Below are 5,884 nucleotides of genomic sequence, written 5' to 3'. Positions count from 1 at the left end.
CCAAGCATCTCCCCTTGTATTCAGGCTAGGCAAGGCAATCCAGCATGAGGAATAGATTCCCAAGAACCAGTCAAAGTGCCAGGCACAGCCTCTGCTCCCGTTGTCAGGAGTTCCACAAACAGACTATCCCTTAGTTACATAACTATCCCCTAGCCTACTGGCTCCTACAATCCCCCCTCTCCTCAGTAGGACTCCCCAAGCTCAGTCCAGTGTTTGGCCTTGGGTCTCTGAATGTGCCCCCATCAGTCACTGGATGACGGTTCTCCAACGGGGTAGTCACCAATCCTGTCACAGGGAATGGCCAGTTCAGGTTAGGCATCCCCTGCTGCCAGGAGTCTCAGTTGGGGCCATCCTTGTAGACTGGTTGGAGTTTCTCTTGCATAAGGCTTCAACCTGACTCCTTCACCATCTTGCCAAAGAGTACAGCACACTATCTCCAGACTGTTTTTGTTGTTGCTATCATTCTTGCAGTCATGAATCACATGCATGAGATGCTGCTGGAGTTTGGTGTGTCTCATGAGGGTTCTCATCATACCTGAATAAACTCGTCAAAGACAGCTAATTTCTGCTGCAAAGTTCTTTTGTGGAGGTTTTGTTGGAAGGCAAATGTTAGTGTGTGTGGTTTGAGAGATTTACCATGAGCTAATAGTCTTTTCTGGTGAGGTCCTCTGAAGAAACAAACTATTTCCTTCTGTAGAGATTGTGAACGAGGTTTGGGGAAAGGAGCACATGCTTGTCTTGTGTTTTTATACAATAGCCCCACAAAACATTTGCTGTTTCTCTATTCTATTTGTATTTTAAAGTGTTACAGTAAAGTATGTGTATAGGTCAAATGGCAGTCAGATAGATTCATAAGCATATGTTCTTTAATGACTTAAAATTGACAAGATATAAATGGGACCATAAGAAACATGGAAGTAGGATGCCAAAGATACCTCACAAAGTCCAGCAACATTATCAGCACCCTTTGGCCAGGGGGTAATTCAGTAGCAGAGCTGAACTAGAGTCAGGGCCTTGAAGTCTAGAAGGTTGTTGAGGAAAGGAATGTAAATTAAACCCTCTGCAGGAGGGCAGTTGCTGCTTCTCTCCAGTCGATCTTCAACATTTACGCAGTGTTTAAAAAATACATACACCTGGACCTCTATCTCAGAGATTTTCTCTTCCTTTAGACCAGTGTTATTGATGTTAAAATGACCCACAGTGAGCCCTGTAACAGTTGCGTAAATTTTGATTTACGCATATAAGACTACCATTACAATTTGTCACCTAGGAGTTTCCTCTTGCTTTTTATACCTCTGCCCTCCTGCTGTTCTATTCCCACCCCCAGACAACCCCTGACACGATTTCTATCACAATACAATAATCCATGATTCCTAAAGTTTATGTAAATGAAATCAATACTTTAATTTTTTTTCCATCAGTTACAATAATTTCAAGAATCAAACAGACTGTTGGATACAAGTTCTCTCAGTTTTGATTAGTATCTCATTATGTAGACATATGGCCAGTTAGCCATTCACCTATTGATGGATATTAGTATTACTTCAAATTTGGTACAATTGTCAATCAATCTTCCATGAACATCCATGTAAAAGTTACTATGTAGGCACCTTCCTGAATTTCTTTGGAAGAAATATTTAAAGTAGGATAACCAGGCCATATACATGTATAACATTTTAGGAGATGGTCCAACATTTTTAGTAGTGCTTGTGCCATTTTATTCTCTTACCAGCAACATGTAAGAATTACAGCTCCTCCGCATCCATACCAAATTTGATCTGATCAGTCTTTTTTAATAATAGACACACCCAAAGGTGGTAGATACCTCACAGCAGATTTAGTTTACATTCCCCAGTGACTACTGATGTATATGCCTTCTTATGCTTATGTGCAATGCTCTATCTTCAATTTGAGATTTGTAATATTTTCCCTAGCATCCTTTTTGTTCTCCTAAAATATCTTTCAAAGAAAACCTTTACTTTTTTAAAATTTATTCATTTGTTTGTGTATGTAATTGGGCACATTTACCACATCCTGCATGTGAAGGTCAGATGACAAGTTATAGCAGTTTCACCACATGAACTCTGGGGATTGAGCTCAGGACCTCAGGCTTGGTGGCAAATGCTTTTAACTGCTGAACCATCTCTCTGGACCAATTTTTAAAATCCTGATGTTTTGTTCTTAGATAAATGTCTTTTTGGCATCCCATCTGAAAAAGAAAAAAAAAACTTTGCCTAAGCTCTATCCAAAGATACAAAGATTTTAAAAACTCATTTATTATCTTAGATATTATGCATTTTGTAATTATATCCAGTTGGGAAGAGCAAGATTTGTGGAAATGACCAGTCTTTCATTACTAAATTGACCTTGTATCTTTGTAAAATACTAATTTTCATGTGTGTAGGTCGATTTCTGCCCTGAGTCCTATGTGTTATTGGCATCCTCATCTATTTTAAGACTCAAACAAAGCAGTGTGTTCTCATTCACTGTATTTTTATAGTGTCATGAAATGAGGTAATGTTCTGTGCCTGTGGATACACATGGAGGCCAGGGGCATTGGTTGTCAGTCACTCAATATGAGTGCTAAAAACTCATGTTGGATCCTTTGCAAGAGCAGTATGTATGTGGTCTTAACCACGGAGACATCTCTCCAACCCCCATATATTAGTTGCTAAGCTCTGCCAATAGTTTTAGTGGGATTTCCATGAAGAGGTTTTCACATTGTCTGTGGACAGGAGTTTTACTCTTCCTCTCCCACTTGAGTCACTTTCATTTGTTTTTCTTACCTTTTCTGCACTGTTTAAACCTCCAATACAATGCTGAATGCAAATGATGGCAGGCATTATTGCCTTAATTATTGTTTTTATTGCTTATTTATTTATTTTTATTGAGATAGCCCTGGCTGTCCTGGAATTCTCTCTCTGTAGACCATGCTGGCCTCAAACTCACAGAGATCCACCTGCCTCTGCCTCCTGAGTGCTAGGATTAAATGTTTGTGTCAACATCTCCCTGACTAATACCTTGATTTAAAAAAAAACTAAAAGATATAATTACATTATATTAAAATGCTTAGCTAAATTAAAATATAATTATATCATTTTCCCCATCCTTTTCCTCTCCCAAACCCCTACCTTGAAACCTCCTATGTTCTCTCTTAAATTCATGGCCTCTGGCCTGTTTTTCTTTAATTGGTATGTGTGTGTGTGTGTGTGTGTGTGTGTGTGTGTGTGTGTGTGTCTAGTAATGCAAATACAATCTGCTCAGTCCATGTATTGTTACTTGTCACGATGCCACTACTTGGTATTGGATTATTGATTGCAAGCTCTTTCCTGCAGAAGGCTCTCTTCTGCCACTCTCAGCATTCTTCAGTTGCCTGTAGTTCTTTGTCTCTGGTTGCAGCCCCATGAGAGAACTTAACCAATGAACACACTTCCCCAATTCTTTAAGGTTTACAGTAGGAAAATTTAACTTCCTTTTAAGGGAATTCCCAGCCAACAGATTAAAAGAAGACCTTATAATCAATAGCTCTGGGATGCAAAGAATAATTAGGGATTATTGAAGAACCACGTACTAACTAGAGATATTTACAGATACTGAGAACTGGCGATAGGTGAAGGCATTTTGGTAGATCATTTACAGTTCTGGCATTGTCCAGGCATGGTCTGGAAGACAGGTGTTCATAGGTAGAAATAGTCATAACTTTCAGCAGTGAAACCATTGCTTGGAGGTTTGGAGGAGCCTAACAGATTTAGAATGAGTAGATTTGCACCGAGCACAAAGTGCCTGAGACAGCAGGGTCTCTGCTGCACGAGGGAGCAGCTCTTACCTTTACTCCATATTGCAGAGCCCTTGCAACTGGGATTACCTGGAGAGCTACCCCTCAATGTCTTTCCACATTGTCTCAGTGAGCAGATCTCGCTGGAAATCAGTCCCTTCCCTCAGTTATCAATGCTATTCTTCACACAGTGAGGGACAGTCGGGGACAGGGACAGACACAGGCTGTTTCTCTTGTGAGGGCAGAAAAGAGATTTTACCTTGTAGCAAATATTAACCCAATGGAAGAAATAAAAACAATCACCATCCCCTTAATGTAAGGTCTGCCATTCTTGATGCATTTCCAATGAAACAGTTGGTGCCAGCATATTACAATTATAAAAGGAAAAAAACCACAGCCTTTTTACAGTGTTCTCCACTTCAGACAACCTCAAACATGACGAAGGTGGTTTATTATCATGTTCAAGAATCAGTGAAAAAACACAATTTCTCTCAGCTGCCTAAAAAAGGATACAGAGTAGAGATCCACAGCGACTGTCAGCATGGGACATCTGATTTCTCATTGTGAAGTTAAATAAAAGGACAAGAATTACTTTTATCCACACCCAGTCTTGGGGGCTGTAAGTAGAACAGTCTTTGGCTGTGGAGAGCCTGGTATTATGAGAGAGGAGTCCAGCTGTGGGGCCATTGGCCACCAAGCTTCAACACTCACTGATGCCCAAGTACTGTTTTCACTTGCTTATATACCTCCCAAGGAGACAAAAACAGATTAAAAGCAGCACAGAAAAACTGGCTTCAACTCAGCCCAGCTAGGTCATAGCACTGTTGTTTTTGGATTTGAATTCATCTGGCTGGTAGGCTAATGCTTGGGCAGTTGGGTTTTCCTTCCTAGTTTTCTTATTCCAGATCAGGGCATAAAGGTGGCAGTTGTGGAGAGTCCTTGGAGCTGTCCTACCAGTTAGTAAGCACAGAGCAGCAATAGGATGGTACAGATGCCAGCCACATCACTGAGGATGGATGAGTTTTGATGCTTCCCAAGGTTGAGCTTCTGAATCAGGCTGCTCACAGGAGGAAGTGGTTAACCCACAAGTTCATTTTGCTATGAGTTGACTGGAGCATTCCTCTTTGTGAATCCATATTGTCTTTTGTTGCCATAGCAGTGCTATTGTTTCTTCTATTAGGCTATCTAAATTGGAAGATGGTCATGATCTCTCAAAAGTAGCTCAGCTCCCCTGTTGTTTCTCCAGCTCCACTTTTGTATGACTCCATATCCTTCAGATTGATCCCATGAGATTCTCCTTTGCTGCTACTGCCAGTGAGTTTGCTTTGAATTTTTGTAATTCATGTGTATAATCTTGCAACATGTCTATGTGGCCGCAAAGAATGCATCAGTGATGCATTAAATGACGGGGTACCTGCACTGTTGCTGTCTGCCATTTTATCATTTACCCTTTTAAGTATTGCCAAAACCTGTTTAATTTCAATGCCATTGTCTAGGACATTGAGTGTTGGCTTGATCCATTTACTAGAGGTACTATGTCAGAAATATAACTGTTATGTCTTCCATTACAGGAACTGCTGTGATGCAATTTGTATGTAGTTTGCTGATGGGAATTAGTTTCGGGTCAAGTTCATTTCCTAGCTTTTGAGCTTTGTTTCCAAGGTCTCCCCAGCAACCACCACTTCCTGGTGCCATCTTTGTTGCCCAGTGTCAGTTGGGACCAATTAATTATCTTTTTAATGTGATTTAAACAAGAAAAACCATCACATATTTGCTGTGTAGTTGCCATTTCCATTCCTCTTTAATAGATGCAGATTTCCATCTGAAGGACTTCCTTTAACATTTATTATGCTAAAGATTTGCTGTCAAAATGCCTTTCCAGTATTGGAGTGTGAAATGTTAGTTGGCCTTCTTTTTTGAAAGGCATTTTCAATGGTTATACAATGCTAGACTAAAACAATATGGCTTGTTTTAAGTACTTTAAAGTGCAATCCCACCAACTTCACTCATGCTTTCTCCCATGTTTCCCTTGTGTTCTTTCTATCCCACAATATGCTCTCTTCCTTATCTTGGTTCTTCTGGGAATGATTCACTCTTCTGACTCTTGTT

General features: G+C 40.2%; 1 pseudogene; it reads right to left on the bottom strand.

Annotated features, from left to right (window-relative positions):
- Positions 1-4,732: 4,732 nt before the first annotated feature.
- On the bottom strand, positions 4,733-5,470 carry LOC101832972 (annotated as a pseudogene).
- Positions 5,471-5,884: the final 414 nt, after the last annotated feature.

The sequence above is a fragment of the Mesocricetus auratus genome, unplaced genomic scaffold (genome assembly GCF_017639785.1).
Source record: "Mesocricetus auratus isolate SY011 unplaced genomic scaffold, BCM_Maur_2.0 Super-Scaffold_100676, whole genome shotgun sequence".
NCBI classification, from domain to species: Eukaryota; Metazoa; Chordata; class Mammalia; order Rodentia; family Cricetidae; genus Mesocricetus; species Mesocricetus auratus.
This window is presented reverse-complemented; position numbering and strand designations above follow the sequence as displayed.